The following is a 23,311-nucleotide window of genomic DNA, read 5'->3' on the forward strand; positions in this document are numbered from 1 at the left end:
ATTCGTACCTTAAAATCTTGATAGCACGAAGAAGACGAATGCGGATAAATGACATATTTTGCACATTCAAAGGATGAAAGGCATTTCCTTTGTGTGCAAAATAGACTGAATGTCGCTCCCTTTATTATTATGCTTTCGTGGTAACAGCTACTGTTTTCACTTTAAAATAAATTAACTAAATAAAATTAGAGATTACAGAATCAATCTACTTTCTAAGTAACTATTCTCCATGAGTAAAAGGAACCCGTTTTTGCTATTTCAAACATATTTTTCAATAATTACATATAATCCTAAAATCATTATTTAAGGAACAGAAAGGAAAAATAAATTGAATAAAAAGTTGGAGTTCATGTATTAGTGTATTAGTTCATGTTAAATCTTCATATTTTAAAGACAAAACAAAGAAAAATATAGATACCTTCCACGCCAAGTTCCTTGCTTATATCTGCCCATAATTTGTTCACGACATGTCGTTTGTGATAATCTGGATAAGCTTGGTTCCACAATGCAACTTTATCAAAAGCACAATTTATTAAACCATGAACATCTACTTCCATCTTAATTCTTATTTTTTATTTTATCTTCGCACCTTGCAACGTCGTCTGCTTTCACGCAAAACAAACTTTATTTCTCTCGTAGCGCTCAATTTCTCTGCAGACAAATCTCCTTCGCACGTATTCGGACGAACAATCCCAACTTGGGATCATTCGTGTCTTTTCGTCGGTTTTTTCACAATTTGCTGGTCGGAACTAGTCGACGCCTCTCCAATTTATTTACACGTGCTGGGAAATTCGCAATCGCATTCGGAAGTAATAGAGGCGCGGCCTAAAAGACGTCCACATTTAATTCGGATTCCACGTTAATCAGTAGGTCCACGCTTCGCTGCTAAAAGGGACGTTAAACTCAATATCAACTCAACAATATATATATATATATATATATATATATATATATATATATATATATATATATATATATATGTGTGTGTGTGTGTGTGTGTGTGCTTTTGTGAATTTCTTCGCGTTTGTATGGTTAGCATATACGCCTTGAGCACGGGAGACCATGATTCGATTTGCGCTGGGAGCTCATGTAGTTGTTATACTACTTTAAACTGTAGCGGAAACAAACGTAATAGTCTCGCAATTAAAGCTTATAATGCATTACTAAACACGTATTTACTTACTTTGTGGTTCCTTAATTAGCTACTATAATGAAAATTTTGCCTACCCATACTCCTTTATCGTGAAACTTCAGATTTCTGTGACACTACCAAAACTTGCAAGTCACTCAAATCACAATGCCTACTGATTCTCAGTCCCCAAACTTTTAGGATTACTTTCTAATATCAGCGCCTTTTCTTAATCGGAGTAAGTAATGTGCCCAGTACAACACTTGGCTGTTTATGCTTCATAGAGACGCTAGAGACTGGGGTGCCGGATTAGGGATAGGGGCTGGTATTGGTAACTTTCCTTTCTCTCTCTCTCTCTATCTATCTATCTATCTATCTATCTATCTATCTATATATATATATATATATATATATATATATATATATATATATATATATATATATATATATATATATATATTCTCCAACATATTTAAATTAGAAAAATGTTTCAGAAACATTTCCGATAAAATTCATTTTAGGTATAACAAGGAATATGTACTTTTATTGTAACAGAAGCATATATTATGAGAATAATGTAAAAGTATTTCTTTGATATATAATAAAATACTATTAGCTAAAAGTACAAACTATATTTCATAAACATCAAACTATATTCATTTTTAATATCTGTTTTAACTTTTTTAATTAAACATTAGATAAAATATTCTGAAAATAATTCTAAAATATTGTATGAAAATATTTTATTTAAACCTAGGAAGTCCAAGGGAGGGGCTTCTCGAGCCCACTCTTTTGTATTTCTTGAAAAAAACCCGTCGTAAGTCTTGATGAAAATATTGAGAATTTTATTTGTTGTCTATTATTACTTCTTTGATAAATCCACATCATTAATGTGCGGTATTATTTAGTAACTTAGAAATAATTTTTAATTTACAAGTAGTGGGCTCATTGAACCCCCTCCTTGGACTTCCATGTGACATATTTTCTACAAGTATATTTCCTGAACTTAGATTTTTTCGTTTGTATTTAACAAGGATTGTGTTTTTATGTTGGGAAACAACATATCAGCCACGAGTAAGTTCTGAATGCTTATTCTATATTCATTTCTTGTTAGATGGCATTATGTGAGTTATAGTATGTTATACTGTGGGTTCGAGGAGCCCTCCCTTGGACCTACTTGAGACAAAAAAAATTCTTGGACTTCCTAGGGTTAATTTACAGTAGAAGGTAACAAAAACATTTCCATACAAAATTAATAGGTGTTTAAAAAATATTTCTGGAAAATATTTATCATATTACGAACGAATTTATTTTTAAAATATTCGAAACATTTTTAAAATTATATTTTATACGTTTTCTCGTAACAATAGAAAAGATTGCAAGTAACACGTTGGAAAACATTTGTAAAATCTATGGAATATATTTCCTATTCTGTTTTTTATATCATGTATGTAAAACATTTTCAGTATCACTTTGAAAACATTTTCTCTCTCAACATTGAAAACATATTGCATTACATTCATCACAATAGTAGAATTTGTGAAAATTTTCCTTAGATTATTTTCCTTCTAACGTTCTAAAAATATACTTATTGTACTTCATAAAATGTTTTCCAAACATTTTCTAAAAATATTTCCGGTAAGTATTTGGGATATTTCTCAGATATAACAAGAAATATATTTTTTCCAGTAACGGAAGAGTATATTCTGAAAACAATGTAAAAATATTTCTATAATATATCAGAAAATGTTGTTCACTAAAAACACAAAATATTTTCCAAAACATAACGGAAAACATTTTTTATTCATTTTTAATATGTTTACTTTTCCCTGTTTTAGAGTTTTATATTCAAAATCCGATAAAATATTCTGGAAATAAGACTAAAATATTGTACGAAAATATTCCATTTAAGTTATAACAGAAGGTTACCAAAATACTTTTGTTAAAATTAAGTAAACCTTTTTAAAACATTTCTGAAAAATATTTCTTATATTACGAAAGAATTTATTTTTAAAATATTCTAAACGTTTTAAAAAATATATATTCAATATGTTTTCTTGTAAAAATAGAAAATATTGCAAATAACCTATTAGAAAACATTTTTCAAATATATGGAATATATTTCCTTTCATTGTTTCCCAAATCATATATTGAAAACATTTTTATTATCATTTCGAAAATATTTTCCTTCTCAATAGTGAAAACATATTAGATTACATCCAATAAAATATTTCTAATACATTTTGTGAATATTTTCCTGGATATACTTTCCGGCTAGCATTCTCAAAATGTACTTTCGGTAATTTCTAAAATGTTTTCTAAACATTTTTGGGAAAATATTTCCCGGAAATATTCGGAATACATTAGGGAAACCAGCATGGAAATCTCCAGAGAAGGAAAACCTTTTGGAAACCAAGGAAAATATTTTCTTTTGGTTGAGAAAATATTCCTTGCTGTGTGGGTCCTGTTAATTAATTTTCATAATATTCCTAGTGTGCTGTTATTTTCTCTATCTGCACCACATAATAAGAATTGGACTATATAGACTATGAATTTAATGCCAATTTTGTTCTTCCTTTTAACTATGATTTGTATAATAAGTGTAGTCAATTATCATCAAATAATAAGTTTTCCTAAAATATTTTTTTCGGCATAATTACCGTTGTCTATTTTGATTATTTACTGTACATAACATTGGAAAATAATAATTAATTGTGCTTAGATCATTATTTGTTTAAAATATCTTGGAACGAAGATTATTTTGCATTATTAGTTGACATATCTAGTGAAATGACCAACTTCAGCTAAGTTCCTTGGACTCATTCTCTTTCATGAGCTAGAAATTGTAAACTCCTTTAACAAATCATGTTCAACTGACCGTTTGAATTATTTATTGATATTCAATCTGATAAATTGTGTGCAACAGTAAACTGGAAAGTTTATATAATGGGCATGAGTAGCATAATAAATGAACTAAAGATTTTGAAATCTGGGTTTTATTTAAGAATTCAAATGCAAAGGAATGACATCGATTACTGTCAGTTGTTTCAACATCTCTCTTCTTGTACATAAAGTTTATCACTTCTGTAACATCTCCTTGTCTGTGTCTCCGATCCGATGCCTTGCCCCACTGCAACGTAGCTGCAGATGCGTAGCAGTATGACAGGAACTCGAGGAACGAAGTGACAACGTAACCGTTTAATGATAGATTGGCACATGACAATGTATTCAACATGAATATTCCATGTTAAATCTTCATTAAGATATACTCCTAGAAATTTAATAGATGCTATTTGACACAATTCTACAGTGTCTACAGTTATTGGTACAAGTTTATTTCTTTGGCCCGGGAATCGAAATTTGACAATGTTAATTTTTTCCTAATTCATAGTTAATTTATTTATGTTTATATTTTGATTAGGGGAAAGCACCCAAATTTCGTCCTCCATTTGATTTTTTACTCATGTTGGAACAATAATAGGTTTAGACACACAGAAATAACCTACTATTGTAGAATGGATACTTAGCTAAGACATGCTCTGTTGCATTCTGGAAAGATAATAATTAAATAAAAGAACTGTTAAAAAATACTAAAAGGTTCGAATTTTTGACTTTCAAAAAGTGTTCCTGATTTCGTACCCAAGTATTTTGAGTAAAAAGAATGTGTAAGTTTCATTTCTAAGTGTACAAATTGCTTTATTTATAAAGGTACCACACAAAAGACACCAATATATAAGAAATACTCGTAAACTGGAATATAATGCGTATAAAAATGGAAATTAAGCCTACGAGTTTCTTCGAAAATAATGTCCACTATTGTAATTCATTGACGCATAAAATGTCGCTTACGAAAACCCGTTAATACTTAAGATTTTCTTGGAAAATGAAATATTATGCCTATAAAAATGGTAATTAGGCCACTAGTTTCTTTGAAAATAATGTCCACTTCGTAATATCCTGCTACTTGCAATGTCACTTAGAAAACAGAAGGAAAGAAAGAAAAAGAAAAGTAAAGAAAAGCAAAAGACTACATAAGAAATACTCAGAGAACGAAATATTATGCTTCACTAAACTGCATTGAGATTTCTTTTTAAGAATTTAAACTAGGCTCATCACACATAAATGATTTAGTAGGAGAGGAAGAACACAATTCGTAACACCATTGAAAGCACCGTGTACACCGTATCCATTTTCCCCTTTGTTGTCTGCGAAGAAGGACTTCCCAAAAATGTTACAGTCAACATCCTCGTTCTCGCTGTCTTCGTGGTCAGTCAATATATATCGGGTATCTTCGTCTTCTTCTTCTTTCTCATTTGACGGAATATTTAGTCATCTTTTCGGTTTCTTTTTCTTCAGAGATACAGTATTTGCTCGTTTTTTTAGGTCTAAACGATCCCTGCTGATACTCAAGGCAAAACGTAGAGGTGCTTGACTCAGTAAACCTAGATATTTTACGGCTACTTTCTGCTGAACTTTCCTGAAGAAGTCTCCTTTACGTGCCCCTTTCTAACGGTTTAATAGATACACAACTAGAAATATTTTTCTTCTCATCCATCTTCTGAAGTTTGTCATGTGAGGAGATCCGGTGACAAGGGCATCTGAAATTAGATAGGAAATGAATAATCAGAAGTATAACATCTAAACCGAGACGAGAGAGTAACATTTGCTCCAAATTTCGTCCTGGGGATGAAAATTAGGTATACCTAAGGGGACAAAATTAGGAACTCACCCAATCTCCAGTAAGACGACAAGCGCGCATAGCATTCGTGCTTCAAGCAATTGCAGCTTTTCAATCTTAGAATAAGACATTATAATCTATCTGTAGACAGAAAATTGTGGTGCGTTTACTTACCTTTGGTGCTAAGAGTGTTGTCACAACCAGGAAAACAAAACTTTCTTGCTTCTGATAATTATTAAACAACAGAATAATCACTACAAAAAACGAGTTCTCGCACCGATACGCCCAGCTCACAATTTCCTCCTTTACGGATATTTCAGTTAGGTGCCACCAGGTTGAGGCACTTATAAAGGTAGATAAAGTGGGAGACGAAATTAGGCGCGGGTTCGAAATACGGTACTTCCCACTACCTTAATAAATGTACAGAAATAAATTTTTGATTTGTATTACACATTTGGTGAACTCCCAAAACTGCAAAATGTACAGATGTTGGCATATTACGGTCCCTCTCAAATATCAAGTGCAAGGAAATATGGTACCCTTGAATGGAATTTGTTTAAAATCAAAACTTGGAAATTATGAGTTACTTAGTTATGAATTAACATTTGCAGCTGTAACTGTAGCCATATATTAGTTAATGATATAAGTATTCATTATTGTAGGCTGTATATTAATATTTTAATTAATATGCCATTAAAGATTGTGATTTACGTGCAAATTAACTTCAGGACCGATAGTGTAATTAAATGACGTGTAATATATTAAGCACCAACATCTTACAGCATTTTTAGAGATATTATTTCCGTTACTTTTCTACACTATTTTAAATTCGTACATTACTTTTGTTTTAAATAGAGAAAATATCAAAAACATGTTGCACTTATGTTTGTAACGGTTTCAATATTTTACTTATAAAGTCACTAATTTGTATATTTCTTGAGGAAATTATTACAACATGAGCTCACTTGAAAATATGTTTTTTTAAATCTTTAATAGGAAGTCATTTTGAAGTTTCATTATCCTGCTATGAGAAACTGCCATCCTAAGTACACGCATGCACTCACGCAGAAGACATATCGTACATTACACACCATGCACTCGCAGGTTAGTGAACTCGGAGCTTTTTACGCACACTAGGTGACGAGTTTCGGAAAGGACAGTACTTCGAATGCACATTTGTGTCATCTGGACACGACAAACATTCTCTGAGTACACAATAAAAATAATATTGCAGAGTAAGTAATAACTGAGTAATATTTTACTTAGTGCATTTACCACACTAGAGCTTCATTTCCATAGGTCAAAAATATTTATTTTATACGTTTTGATTATTATAATTAAACTATCGATACTTGAGTTATATTGATGTGAATTACAGATGAAATTGGCATAATACTTCATCAAACATAGCAAATACTTACGCGCAGATAAATAATAAGTCACTTTAGCTATTCTCGTTCTTAAGTGAATGCCTTCTAAATGTATTATACATCTTTGCGATTTGTCCGTCTAAGGGACACGAGCGATCCAATATATATTTTACTAAAAAGAACTTTAAAAAATTATTTTTATATCATGTATGAAGGGCCTATATATATATATATATAAAACAAAACCTGGACAACTATGTAATAGGCATACTATCTTCTGCATTAAAATAATAGACTGCTAATTCCTTTAAAATATTACTCTACTTTCGACATGATGTTTCAAACTAACCACACATAACGTTCTGAATACATACACCAGATAAAGCATATTTGTCTTTGGTCACATAAAAATATCAAAGTAAATAGGCTCGTGGAAGATATATATGGAGGAAAACGAATTCGCATGATGTTTACTGCAACCAATAGCGCGACTATAAAATAGACTTGTCTAGTATTCCCAATTTGACTATTCATGTTAAGGAAAAGTTTCTACGGAAGCACAAGGTTTTCTTATGTGGAAAGTCAATGCTTATAACGGATTGAGATCATTGACGCAGATAACCGACTACAGTTGTCTGAGGATATCAGATCACAACAGGAGCAAGTCACACCTCGCCTCCAAAATCACAACCCTCGAAAAAATTGAAAGCTGAGAATTTCTGAAATACACCGAGTGATCTGCTATTGGTACTCTAAATCACCCACAATCCTTGACTACATTTAGAAGTCATATTTAAGTTGTTTTTACTGTAAATTTAATTTTTAATAACATTGAAACATTCTAACGCTAATCTCAAAACTTCTAAATTTGAGTTAGGGGTCGTCCACATTTTACGTAATAAGGAAAAGTGGAAAGGAGATTCGGCCTTGCGTTAGGAAACGTGACAAGGGGAGAAAGGTTTACGTGTTCGTTACATAACGCATTATTTTTTGCTGTATTTTTTACTTTTATTCTCAGTTTTATATGCAATCTTTTAAACAAATAATTTTATTGTTCTTTTGTTTTTTTTAAAATCAATATTACTATTGTTTTGAGGAATTACAAATATATAGTCCATATAAATTGAATCATGCCGAAGGGATTCGAAGACGCTACTAGCGTGACTGTTGACGAACTATGCGTGTACAATAAAACTTCGTTTTGTGGTTATCTCTGCATTGTATTTAAGACACACGCTTTTCTGGGGTTAGTGGTCGCAGGTACCACTTGAAAATGGCTTCACGTTCTAAATCGTATTGCTGTTTCTGAAAATATTATTTAAAATTTTTGATTTGAATCATTACCCACTCTATTCTGGTGAGCAATTTTACATGTAAAGCATGAGAAACTTTGTTTTACCCAAATAATTTCCGCGACGGAACAATCCAAGATTTACAGAGCAAAACAAGATATTAAAATCTAGTTTTTCGGATATTCATCTTGTTCTGAATTTTTTCATTTTTGGATTTGAATAATTCTGGAGAAGTTGAGTTCATTCGCATTTTCGGCAGTGATTTAGAACAAGAGGAATCTGAAAAGAAGTAAACTAAAGTCCAAATCCAAAATAATATATAATTGAAAGCTTGTTCACACACAATATGTCTCTGCTCTTTCAAGTGTGCAGCCACTCCGAATCTGTGGTCGACGAGGAAGATAACTTCTTTGGATTGTCGACACTGGTGAACTTCAAATACACGAAGAATACTGGATTCAAGAAAGAGCCTAAGTTTAGTTCACGTGAGGATTTTTACTTATTCCGTAAATAGTATACATGTTTTACTTTCTTGTTCGATATCCGTGGGCGCATATTAAAATTTTCTGTCTTAACAAGAATGGGTAGTAACATTTATGTTTATTTCAATAATATGATATTTATTGTAGTTCTTTCCTTACCATATTGCCTGCAAGGACGGTTTGTACTTAATAAAACTGAGCTGTGCACATTACAAACATTACTAGTTTTTTTTTCATCTAGACGTTATGGTCAGTCTATATGTTCCACAGCTAAATAAGTATTTGTTACAAGCAGAAATCCAATAATAATTTCTCGACTGTAACTACGGAAAGAACATAAAAAATCGCCATGAAGAGTAGATAGTATAGTTTGTTTCTCATGCGAGACGTTTCCGGAAGGTAAGTTCAGTTAGAAAAAGCCTGAAACAGGTTTGTTCAAGTCAATTTTTACATAATACGCAGTTTCAGTCAATGTTCGAACACTCGTTATTGAGGGTGCCCAACTTGTCCAAAACTTTCCCAAAGAAAGAAAAGACAACCATAACTCCATATATATATATATATATATATTTTTTTTTTTTGCGTCGTCGCCACTTTCAAAGTGCTTATCGCAGAACTCGCGTATGAAATGCTGGAACAAGTGGTAGTGAATCCGCGCCGAGTTAGGGCTGTACGGCGAGTGATCAAACTGCTCCCAACCAAATTAATTGACGTTTGGGTAGCACCATCAATATGGGAATGAGAATTTGGAGGATCAAAATACAAAGTATACTCGCCACAACTCAACCATACTGGCGCTAGTGCAGAAACAATTAACCAGTGAAACTGGCACGCAGCGCCGATAGTAGCCTTGCGGTGACGTTCAAACCAAATTGTGCGGACTTGCCGGACAGTGGCAAGATGATTAGTTGAGGAAGGTTTGGACAAGTTGGTGTCCTGCTCTCACAAGTGTTTTAACATCGGTGCAAATTATGTCGAAAAATTGTGTTCTCTCTCATGCAAAAATCAATTCGGGTTGGGCAAACGTGGTTTAGATCTTTTTTTAAACTTTACCTACTTTCCGAACACGCTTCGTATATCCTAATCGAATATAGACACCCAAGCAACATTATCTGCAATTTCCTCCTTGTAAATTTTGTCTACAATCTTTAACCAACTTCTCTTATTTCTATTTTCATAGTTGTTACCTTTCTGTTCTATTATTCGTTACCAAAATCATTAATTACACTAAAATATGTCCTATTTATTCAATAATTAGTCTAAACATTTCGAATAACTACCAAATCTACTATAAAAGAAAATTTTGAGAATTAAAGAAAAATAAAAAACCGATACTAATCTCTCAGAATAAATAGCTTTTACTCAATTTATCATTTACATGCGATAACACATAGATGATATTTTAGTCTTATTTGTAAATAGTGAAATGTTAGGATATTGTATGATGTTCTATTGTGCAAGTCGTTTTACGTTATGCAACTTTCTTCTATGACTCTTCAAGTGTCTATTGAGAGATCCATTTTGATGGAAACATTTTCCGCAAATATTACACTCATAGGGTCTCTCTTGGGTGTGTATTCTAGCGTGAGGCACGAAAGCACTACATCTTGCAAATGTCTTTCCACAAAATTCGCATAAATAACGTTTCTCTTTACTGTGTTTAGCCTTCATGTGATATAAAAAGTGGCGTCTCATTACAAATGATTTCTTACATTTCTTGCATTCAAAATTCTTTTCACCAGTATGCAGTCTCTGATGATCCTTTAATCTAGCTGCACAATCTAATAATTTACCACACACTTGGCAACAGAAACGGTTTCCATGTATATGCATTTTAATATGATGTTCAAGAGTAATTTTTGACCACAATATTTTATTGCAAAATTTACAAGAGAAGCATGACTTCTCTGGAGGACAAGAAAACTTCAAATGAGAGAGAACATAACTTTTACTCTTAAAAGATTTCCCACAATGCTCACAGAAAAACTTTTCCGTTTTATCAATGTGCATCCGTTTCTTATGATTGTAAAGTGATACTTGAGAAGCATATGTTTTATGACATACGTTACAATCCAGTCGCTTCAATAAAAAATGAGTTTTGGTGTGTGCTCGAAGGCTTTGTCTTGTAGAATATACTCTTTGGCAATCATCACACGTAAATTTACGTGTATTCTTTTTCTCATCAGAAATAACTTTTACAGATTTTTTCATTAATAACATAATTGTTTTATTAAGGCATGCGAATTGATGATTCGTGGTTTCTTGCATATTTCCAACCAGACTAGCATAAATTACTAATGAAACACTCCAGTCAATGGAAAACTTTACAGAAGAATTTTAAAAGAGATAAACATTAGCATATCACACGCAGATATAGCAATATAATAGTTGCTTTTCTTTTGTTTTCAAGGATTACCTGACGTAATTAATTCAACGCTTGCTTTCGCTGTAAATACCTATATTACCTATGAGCTAGTTAATATCATTTGTCTTCTGCTTTCTTTTTTCTCTGTTTTAAGTATATTCTTTCAATTTTCTAACATATGCATCCTTTTGTTTGCCATTAATGACATGAGAAATATATTAAGCGGTGCTCCTGACAACATCGACATCCCTGAACGGAGCAATGGCACTCCGGGTGAGGATTGCACAAAGAAACCTGGAAGATAAAAAAACCCTGTGAAATTACTTATATCTTCTATAAATGGAGAGAAATGTTCCATTAAATAAATAAATAAAATAAATATTATTACAATTTAAATACCGTCACTTTTTCTGGTCTATCGTAGGCTTTTCCTAAGACAGTATTGCAGCAAACAAAGGCGTTACATTTTTTTTTCGCTTTGAATACTTACAATATGATGAGAAATATTCATGTGTAAAACTAAACTGACATAGTTGGAGAGGTACGTAAATACTCTATTCTGACAACCACGAATACAGGCAAAATACGCGTAGTACAAGTACTAATTTTAATGCTATCTCTGACCTCTACCTAAGTATCCTCAACACTAATGCACTCCAATCAATCTAAAATGGAAAGAGTCTACTCGAAACTTCAATCTGGTAATTCCCTTGTCACGTGGCTCTCCTTTAATTTCTTTAAATTAAATCTCCTCTTCAGACATTGAATATTTTCTTTATTTAGCGATCGCCTCTGTCTTATTATCATTGCTACAATTTAGTGATCAATCTCACAGTCAGCTGCTCTAAATGACAGAACATTAGTAATGCTGGCCTGTCTTCTTCTACCTACTAATACCTCACCAATTTTATTATCCTTTTCCGTCTGGTGAGGCCCAGTTAAAAAAATGAATTTTGTATTTACCCAAGCTTTGCAGCTTTTTGACTTTTTATGGAGTTCCACAAACACACACACAGAAAAAATTACACGCAGAGCGATTATAAATCTCCTTTCCTTTTTAGTTTTATATTACTGTATGGGTAGAGCTAAACGTGTAAATTTTATTTGATTTGTAATTGATCTAAAAGTTGCATTCATTTTCGGTAATTTGACGTGGAATAACTTTTTAACATAATCTCAGATTATCAAAGCAAGAAGTGACCGTAAAGAAGAAAGAAAGTAAAGAACTCTATGGTAATATGCCTTAGCATTATCATTACATAGCATAATGTAAAGTTACTAACAAGATTAAAGTATAGAAGGGAATTAAAAAAAGAGCGCAATGGCTCATCGAAAAACGGTTACTTCTTTATGAGGGATCTCTGGTTGGATCCCAGGGCATGAGTTTGTGATTACTCTGGATTCTCCTGTTTCCTCAAACAGTTAAATCACGTAATTTTTTCATAGTCATTCACTTTAAGTAATTATACGCTTTCGTTTATCTACAGGGCACAATCATAGAATGTTAAAAAGTTTCGATTTGTGTTTTAAGAAAGAAATTATTTATATTAATGTTTCTGGACGTCTTCAGTTTGAAGTTTCCGAGCAGTGTAACAATGCTTGTGCAGGGAAATGATAAAACTGAATGGATTTTAATTTTCTTATGAATTCCAGTGGTGTGTTTGTACTTAGAACGTATAATGTAGATATCCTATTACTTATATTTAGTAGCAGTTACCGTATGTGCGAGCGTGTACAAATAAGTAAATCAAATTAAGAGAAGGGACTACGATGGCTCATTGGTAGAGCGTTCACATCTAGTGTACTCTCCTGGTTCGATATAATCACAGGGTGGTAGACAAATTCCATGAGCGTGAGTTTTCTCCAGGTTCTCCAAATTCGTATCTAAATCTTCATTCTGTTCTTCCATTCATTATCGTCAGCGTCTCCCGTAGTCTTTGTGGATAGAAATGGGACGTTAATCCTAAAATAATTAAACTAAATTAAGATGGTATGCAATTAGTTTTGTGCAAAACGATTCGTAGAGATTAAGGATATGGGCGGCAATTTTTCTTTGATATATTTGCTCTAAATGATACCCAAATGCACTTCGGTCTCTATTTTCTCTACATGTGTACAAACAATTTCGTAGAGATTATTAATATTACTGGAAACTAAAATGCCCTAAAAATCGTTTGGCACTTGAAAAAGATGCATCAACCTAACATACAAGCAAGAATTGGCCTTGTTGAGTAGGCTAGAGTGGGTTAGTGCTTGTATGTTAGATTTACGAACACCTTATCCCTAGAACGGACCGGTCAAAATTTTTTACATGAACGGACGGATTGGGTTTACGGGACCCAAAAACAAATTCTTATTTAAACATACATCTACAGTTAAAATCATTTATTTATTGAACCAAACTGTACATCGTACTTTTCTTTTTCCCAAAATGGTACACAAAGTAATTGTGAGCTGAGAGTTATTGTTTATATAGTAAATTTACAAAAATGAAATGTTTTTATGTGACGTAATGTTTCCCATTATTACAAATATATAGAAAATTCTGAAAAGTATACAGGAATTTTTAAGCTACTGAATATCAGAATGCTGTGACTTAAATTTATACTGTGCTCTGTGTTTAATTTTTAAGTTCAACACATTTTCTACATATTATTTGTTTAGTTTGATACATATCCATACTTTGAAATATTTGCAAAAATATTTGGGTTTGCTGTCTCGACACTTGTAAAGTCCGTTTTTTGGGGGATCATAAGTTTCACTTGTGTGTCTGTTAACACATGCACCACTAATCTTTCCAGCCAATTCCCTTATGCATTGGCAGATTATGATATTGAGCCCTTGTCGCCATTTGAGCACTAATTGAAAGCAATGCAAATTTTTTGATCAATTTACGACGCATGAGCTATTCAAAATGCAGTGCTTTGCTTTCGAAACGACGTATGCATGCAAACGAGTGACAATAGTTTGACTTTTGGTTCGATATAAAACGATTTTGTTCCATTTTGTTCGTTTATCTCGTCCAACATATTTTGATGCTGAATCACAGGTCTCAAAACCGACTTCATTTTCCACATCGCCAACATGCAACATTTGTCGAAGCGAAGATAATACTTAAACAGAAACATCTTCTAAATCACTATTAGTGTTTGTTCACTCTCTAACTAAAATCTGGATCTGCATGACTCAACGAATTCACTATATCCTCTTTCGAATTTATGTTGTATTTCATCAGCATTTACACGGAGTTCCCACTCACATGTTTTGAAAATATTAAAGTGACTCAATTCATACGTAGAAACACTAATTTACCTGGCAAAAAAAAAAAAACTCTAACGCATCCAGCTCACGAATTCTTTGGTAGTTGTAACAGTGGCGTTCAAAAACAAAACTTTTCTGCATGCGACAGACAAGTCATTGAACTTTCATAAGTTGGCTATAGATGTTAGAGTTAGTGCTGGGATTTTTACCGTACGCACCTTGTCTCCAAGCGTGTGAGTTATCCCTCCGTGAGGCGGATATAAGGACTTAATTAATTAAAAAGATGACTAACAATTTAATCACTAAGTGTTTTGAATGTGAGTACGTAACAGTTTTATTTGCGAAACGTTTTGATGTGACGAATAAGTCGAATTTGCTGTTCATGACGACAAATATCAATGTAAGTGAAACCCTGAAGTACGATTCATCTAAGACTACGGACTAAAAATCATATTTGTAGCCCCAGCTTGGGATACTCATCAAGGAAGCAGCAGTCGGGACCCAAACCCAGGACATTAATTCCAGAAGCAGCATCTGTGATTGAACCCAGGACATCGAGGGAACTACTTTATGGGCTAGCCGAAGAATGACGTGAGTTGTTTTATTTATAAGGCACGCCACCTTAACGTCAATATTTAGCAAAAGGTTGTACAGTTATATTTTAAATTCAAGTGCATGTAACGTTTGTGTTTATTAAGTGACAATTTACATTTATTATCTAAGTTTGAGTTCATTATTTATATGTTGTAAAGTTAATGTTTAACGTTATCATCTTCGTAGCTTAACAAAGATATTTACGTTGCCTGCATCCACGCCTGCTGTGCTCCCAGCCCCCGCATGGCGAAGCTGTAGGCATGGACATTGACCATAGTCGTCGTGAGATAGCTGGGAAATAAAAAGGAGAAAAGGCAAGGTATGAGACTAAAAGATTGATCCGAACGACGACGTACACTTTGGTCACAACCCGAAATGGCTAAACCTTGACACGACCTAGCTTAATCTTCGGATAAAAGTGTATTTAAATATATTAGCGTTCATTTTTTGAAATCCGACAACAGTAAGAATTTGAGTCACGTAGTCACAAGCAGCAGACTTGGTGTAAAATTACGCGTAGATTGTTTTAACTCGTGAAAAAGGAAAGAGAAAGAAAATAATAAACAGGGTTCAAATAGTACAAAGTAAGTTCAACTATTAGAGAAACGTCACTATCATTATTATTTCTTCGTAAGAAACTAAAGTATAAAATATTTTATTTGTTCGCGAATTTTTTCCGTCAACTTTTTTTTAGAGTACGCGCAAACGAATAAACAACAAACAGCTGATCGTAACCGAACATACACACACCCATGCTTGTATATATGCACCTTTTCCATAATGATGAATGGATAGTAATTCGTTTATGTTTATGTTAACTTTCTATCGAAATACTTTGCAAAATGAAATTTTAAAATGAAATACAAATTTTTGTGCAACTGAAATGATGAAATAGTTTTAGAAAGGTGTTTGTATACATTTTGTTATTGAAGTAAAGTGTTTATTTTTTGCATGTTTTATACTGTGAGTTGGCTACTTGTGACTTAAGTAAATATGGAACTTAGTATTTTGGAACAACTTCAAACATGGTCAAAGGACCAGTTAGCACAGATTAGACCAAACTTAGAAAACAATACTTAGAAAGTGGAAATTAATGTTAAACACTTGGAATATTTCAGAGTTTAGTTTCGAGTACTTGTTTTTTTTTAAAAAAAAAATAAATAAATAATAACATCATGAGGTCGTTTAAAGTAATTATAGACGGAGATTTTTTCGACATATATTTAGATAAGAGCGAAGAAACCAATTATATCACTTGGCGTAGGGTTCGTCAATTAGAATGTTTTGATTTACCAGATAGAGATAAAAATTCGAACATTCCGAAAGAAGTTACTTTCACCGTAAAAATTTGGCCATTTACATTTGACGTTAAGGCAGAAGTGCGCACAGATGACAGGCGACGAATTATAGTCATAGGTAGACGTACGATGCAAGAATTGCAATCTATTTTAGAACAGTGTCAGAAAATAGGAGACTCGAGGTACGATAAATATTTGCATGAACAAATTGTAAGAGAATTTGAAAGTGAACCCGGCAAGCGTAGGAAACAAAAAGCTAAGAATAAAAAGTCAGCTGATACATCCGACGTAGGTTTAGGCAAGCAGCTGTTGTACAGGTCAGCATCACCGACTCACTACACAGCTTTAAGTAAATCGAAAACATGGAATAAACTCGCGTTTCATAATTTTGAATATACAGATTTTGAAAAATGCTTGGAATTAAAATCATCGTCGAAAGTTGAACCTCAGTATGCACGCATAGTTACAGTAGACAATTTATGTCAGGAAAAACACAAAATTTTGCTTTCTGCTGAAATTCAGTTACCGCCGTTGAGTGTCAAACAGCCGGATAGCTGTGAAATTAGGCCAATCGAATTTGAATGTTTAGAAAGTAAAAAATAATTTAGTGGAAAATCATGAAGAGCAGGCACGAGTTAAAGTCACAATTGTAGAAAATGAATGTGTAGAACGATGTCAGATTTCTTGCACCTACAGTTATCGGATTACCACCATTAGTTTTACATCAATCTAGTGTTAGTAAAACTAAAGTAGAATTTCAAGAAGTAAACATAGTCGACATTAATCAGGAAGCGTTCGAAGTAGCGACACCATTAATTAGCTATGAAACGAAGGAAATTTGCGTCAATGATATCCGTTCTAAATGTTATTAGTTGCGAATTACCACCTTTAATAGTACATCAGGCTAGTGTCAGCGTAGTTCCAAGTGTAGCATACGAAGTGCAAGGCCCATTAGAGATCGAAAAAACCCTTGTGTACGCACAAGCCCAGGTTACGGAAAAGAATTTTGAGTTACTTGATAATCATGTCGTATTTGAAGATATTTGTTCGTTTTCACCGGAAATAGTGGTCAGGAAAAGTAACGTTCGTGAGACTATTGACTGATTTTGGTAAACAACTTTGCGTAGTGGCGGATGAATTGTTTTGTAAGTTCGGACAGGAACTCGATGTGTCGTGTAAAACGCTTGAAGGGAAGTCGATGATAAATACATATAGAGCAAACCAAGAGGATGTTAGTGTCCAGAGGAAAGAAATAGGCAATACAGAGACAGTAATTAAACACGGCTTGATGCGAGTATCCGTAGACAGACAGGTCTTAAATGTAGTTGCAGCGCCGGCGAGGGATGCCGATGAATCGTATGAAATGAATGGTAGCGTAGTGATAACGCGTACCCCTCCTCTCGGAGAAGCCAGGGAAGGCTTGAGAGTTGAGTTATTATTTCTGTGCGATATTGAGAATTTACTTCTGTCATATTTGTATCGCGAGAGATTTGTTTTGCGCGATTTCACAACTACATATTCGTCTGTAGTACCGTACATATCGTTTACTATGAGTTACGTCTTTATATTGCAATTCGATTCTGTCCTCATCGACTTTGAGCATAGTGGCATAAGTCAACGACTTCAAGTGAAGAGTTTAAAATGTAAGCCCGCAAAGAGAGTTGTGTTTTACGTAGTCAATAGCTGTTGTGTGATTAATTGGAAAAAAAACCATTACCCGTAACCAGACAAGAATGTAGATTGAACAGTAAGCACACACTAGCGAAAAGATTAAAACGTAAGAATAAGGCACAAAGGAAATACAAGGTAGTTCGAAATGGTCAACCGCTTTTCCTAACATATTGACTCGAAATAAAAGGATGTCACGACGCATAGCTAGCAAGATCAAGGTTCATATATGTAAAAATTGTGCTAGACAAGTGGGTCATGAGCGTAGTAAATTTGATTCCTTCGCGTATGCAAATTTTAAAATTAGTGTCCCACCACCGCGAACGTGTAAAAAGGAAAATCTCGATCGTGCAAGTAGCCGGAAGGCGAAACAGCTGATCGCTCTTGGTGACCCTAATATTCGTCGGCCTAATCCCAGAATGTACGCGCAATGCAAGCGGACAAACGCCAAACCTATGCTAGACAGTGAGTTGAGAATAAATGAAAAGTGCGCTAGTAAGTGTAATCCGAAACAAGTCAAACGTAGTCGCGGACAAACTAGATATAAATCAAAGTCAAATTGTAGGCGAGCTTATTTTGAACCAAACATGCAAATTCTGAAAACACCGACTCAGAGGAATTTTAAGAAACGCAAACGCGAAGAGCAATTTGTGTAATGCATCGTGATGCATCGCAAATCTAACCATCGTAAACGAAGACGTATCATCGCGTGGAAATTCAGTAAACCCGTTGTATAAAGGAAAAAGGTCCGCAAATCAGAAAAAACAATTGGAAAAGTACTCGTAAGCGTATGAAATTGCAGATATACAAGTGTAATCGACATCGATGGAAAATTATAATTTTAGCGCGATTAAAGCATGAACTCTGCCCGGACTTGCACTAACTCCCGGAAGAGACGAGTAATTAAATACCGAATTTGACCTTTAGGTTTTTATAGAGAATAAAAATAAAGATTGTTATTCTTTTATTTTAACAATTTCCCTCGAATTTCGAAAGTTAGGAATTTGCTTTATCAGTTTTGAGCGTGTACCTACCGCCGCCGACGCGCCCGTCCATAGGAACCACTTATAGTGATTTACATTCAGGTATGTTTATTTAAATGTCATGTTTTATGGTTTCTTTACATCTTTTGGAGATGAGAAATGACTGTGAAAAGCAGAGGAAAGACAGCATTGGGAATTTTAAATAAGCAATCAGTTTAGACCGCGAATTCGGACTCGGGAAATTTTAACAATGACCCACCACTTTTGAAAATTTTGGTTATCCCGTTTTGGATACGGAACTTCTGTATCGAATTTTTGTTAGGATGTTTATGCTTTGTATGCTTTGTTTCTTTTCAAGTGCTTCCAGTTTTAGGAACTAGACTTTATTAATAAAATTTTAATAATCAATTTTCTTTTGAGTTTTTAATCATTCACCTTTATGTTTATATAAACATTTATCTTTCCCCATACCATCATGTAATTGTGCATTTAGAGAAATGTTAGGAAATTAGAGATATTTGGAAACCTAATTAGGGAAGTACTAATGAATATCACAATTAATTATAAAATTTGAATTTTTGGGTAATTAATAATAAAAAAAGTGTGTTCCTAAGTTAATGAATCTTTTTATCTGACTTTGTCATTAAGTAAGTGTAAGAACATATTGAATTTGTAATATAAAATCAGTTAGGCGTCGGAACATTGAAAATTAAATATTACTTAGTATGATTTTGGAAGTAATTGAAAATAATGTCGAATTTAATAAATCTGTTTATGAATCTGTTCCATATGGTGTTCGCTATGCAAAAGTTAATGGGCATATGCCATGATGTTAATGAAGTTTGAAATTTAGTTGAGTTAAGAAACAACCATATTACGAGTCAAGAAGAGTTAAAAGATTAAAATATAATCCATGCCTTAGAGGCGTCACTATTTTCTTTCTAAATTAAAGTGACAAATCGGGGTAGCGTCCGATTGGGCCTCAGCTAGTGTGGGAGTTTGGTTCTTCGACACACACTTCAAAATTCCATTTCGGTTTTGACGTTTGAAGTATTTCAGGAATAATGATAATGATATTTTTGGGGGGATTGACGTTTAAATTTTCGAATTGACTTGGAGAAAATGAAATTATACTCCTTTTGTGTCGTGATAGACATTCTTTTTCTTTTCTTCTTCCTGCGGTAGTACGGTATTTATAAGGTAAGGTAAGACCATCTTTTAAATATTGTACTACCGACAATAATAATACAATTTGGTATCGATGGATATAATGTTTCTTTCAATTAGGCAAAATACCTATGTTAAAATTAAAATCATAAAGGGCCAAACATTTAAAAGATATATAAGTCATAAGCAACAACGAAATGTAATAATTAAATTTATCACCAGTTTTAAAATCATTAATATTATTGGTTTGATTTTGGATAAAATTCGATAGATATTGTTTTAAATTTTGGAATGAGTCTATCCTCGAAATCGAGAAAATGTGGATAACAAATGTTAAAAGTAAAATTAATTAAATAATAAATAACGGATATGATACTCCGGTTACAACTGATATTGTCAAATATAATGACTTATTCTCGGATGTGAGATAATCTTTCTGTATAAATTTTCTAACTTTACTTCTTTTAATCTTTCTTCTATGAGAAGAGTCTGTTGGTTCTTAATTGAACATAAACACGTGTATAATTTTTGACCTATTGATTATTATAATTGTCAGACTTTTAGTATTGGCCTTGTTTTCTTGTTTCATTAAGGTCATTACAGCTCTGTTTTTCGCTTTTCATATTTGGAATAAAAGTAAGGCATGATAATTTTGTGCCATAAGCCAAGTAGCGTTCTCTTACGCAGTTATAAATCTGTAATTCTCTAGAATGTTTATGGCTCTTGAATATATATTCATTCTCGATTATGATTTATCCCCGGATGCGACGATATTCCCGATAGTGATAAGTGTATTTTCCAGAAGGCCGCACATTTTCGTATTGGCTAGAGCTCTTTAAAAGAATACATTTGTAAACCTACTAATTTTGTAGGTATGAGCGATCCTTAAATAACGTTAATAGTTAAGTGATTAATGAAATTGAGATGCAGGGCTGTAGTATCGAATTTTCCTCCCTTAGGGTATTCTTATTGTCTTTTTATATGTTTATTTTTTAAAACACCTTCTTTAGGTGTGGATGCTGACAGCCCAATTGGGGTTGGAAAAAATTACCCGATTGTGACATAGCTGGAACGCATGCAGCGTTCAGCTGGGAGGAATAAGGTTTTAGTGTACAAGCGATTTATTCAAATCGTCAGGGAGCTCAGCGCCCCTGCACACTTGAGCTATGGGACATAGTAAGTCAGCGCCCATTGGTCTTCGGGATCAATTCATTAACCTATATTTTGTTTAATTCACGACTTACAACCTGTGTTGTCAATCTGACACACAAGATGGCGCTCTGTAAGGCTTAATCGGCATTTAACTTGTTCACATGTACTAAAATGTTTGAAAGTTTAGTAGTTAGGTTATGCAATGCAAGTGTATAGATAAATAGTTTAACTATTTTGCATATAATGATATAATATGTAGGAATGTTACAATACTATATATGCCGATTTTTGCTTACTTTTGAACTTTATTAGTTTTATGAATAGATTTTGCATTTAGCGAAGAAAATATAAGTAGAATTTGAATTTTGTTTATATATCGTATTACGTTTACATATTATGTTCGTATATTTTAATTATTATTTTCGAAGATAGATATTTAGAAATGAAGAAGTAGTTTTAATGTAGAAAGCATAAAAAAGTAAGCATATTAAAAAAAAGTTTTGTTTTCATAATTTTTACAAGTCTATCTATTGCTCAACGACTCACACAAAGGAGAGATTACCTAATCTTTAGTTTCGTTTGGTGTTAATTAATTCATGCAGGTGAAAGAATTTAGTTTAATTTACTTTATTAGAGTTTTTATTCATTTCAATATGAGGAAAGTATTAGTTGAAGCTTGAGCCACATAATTCATTTGAATAGAATGATTATAATTAACGAATTACTTTGTTGTTTAAACTGATTATTTTCATGTTTATTAGTTTGAAAGGAGAGAAATATTGTTTTGAATTAGTACTTGTCGATAAACTCACATCATAGTAAAAATATTTAATGAAATTTAGATTGAATTTGAGAATTAAAAAATGGAAAGAAATTGATTTGTTGTACAACTTAGCAACTGATAGATCCCATTGCTTATGGTATGTTGAGAAAATTATTCGGCACGTCGATACTGATAAGGGTTAACAAGCGAACAAAATGATTGTGTGCGAAATATTTTTGAGCTGTATACGTTTGAGTTTAATCAAATGGCAATTGGGCACTATGAATGAATTAGAGCTACGCTTATGATGCCAAGAGGCTGTAAAGCGGCATCCTTGTATGAATTTATTATGATGCATGTGTATTTTAAAGTGAAACCAAAGGCCATTGGAGGGCGGTTCACGTTCGGAGATACTCCATGTTACTTCTCGAATACCTAGCTTGTAAATTGCTAGAAGAGTAGAGGAAGTCTATTGTAAGTGTTTAATACTTTTAGAGGTGGTTTGTCTATCCCTCTTATTATGCGATATGTGTTTGCGATTAATGCCCGTAAAATAGAGTTGTATTTTGCTATTGCCAATAAGATGTTTGTTAAAAGTGAGATTAAGTAATGATTGTATCAGCCAAAAGTCGTGAGTTCGCTAATATTACGAAAATCCTTGCATTAATGACGATGCTTACATACCTGTTGCAATTGAAAAATAAATAAAATAAAAGTTTACGTTCGTTTTGAGCATTACTAGTAGTTTTTTTTAAAAAAAAGAAAGAATGTGAGTTGACATGTGATTCTAAATCTATTTGAAACGATTTACTGAATCTTTTGTTTGTTCTTTGAGCAATATGATTATTAAGACTTAAGATTTTAAATGATTTTGTATTCTCCTTAGTATTTTGATAGTTAATAAGTTGGAATATAGTATTGTAAGTGATCAACATGTGATCCATGTTGAAATTATTTTACGAATCCTTGTTTAGAAAATCGTTTTCCTTTATTAATGTTTTTATGTGAATGAATCTGAATATTACTAATATAATTATTTTCTTTAATACCATATTATGTGTTTACATTTAGTAGTCAAATATTACAAAATATTTTAAATAAGAAAATTT

Source organism: Thermobia domestica, chromosome 7 (genome assembly GCF_964235325.1).
Source record: "Thermobia domestica chromosome 7, izTheDome1.hap1.1, whole genome shotgun sequence".
NCBI lineage: Eukaryota > Metazoa > Arthropoda > Insecta > Zygentoma > Lepismatidae > Thermobia > Thermobia domestica.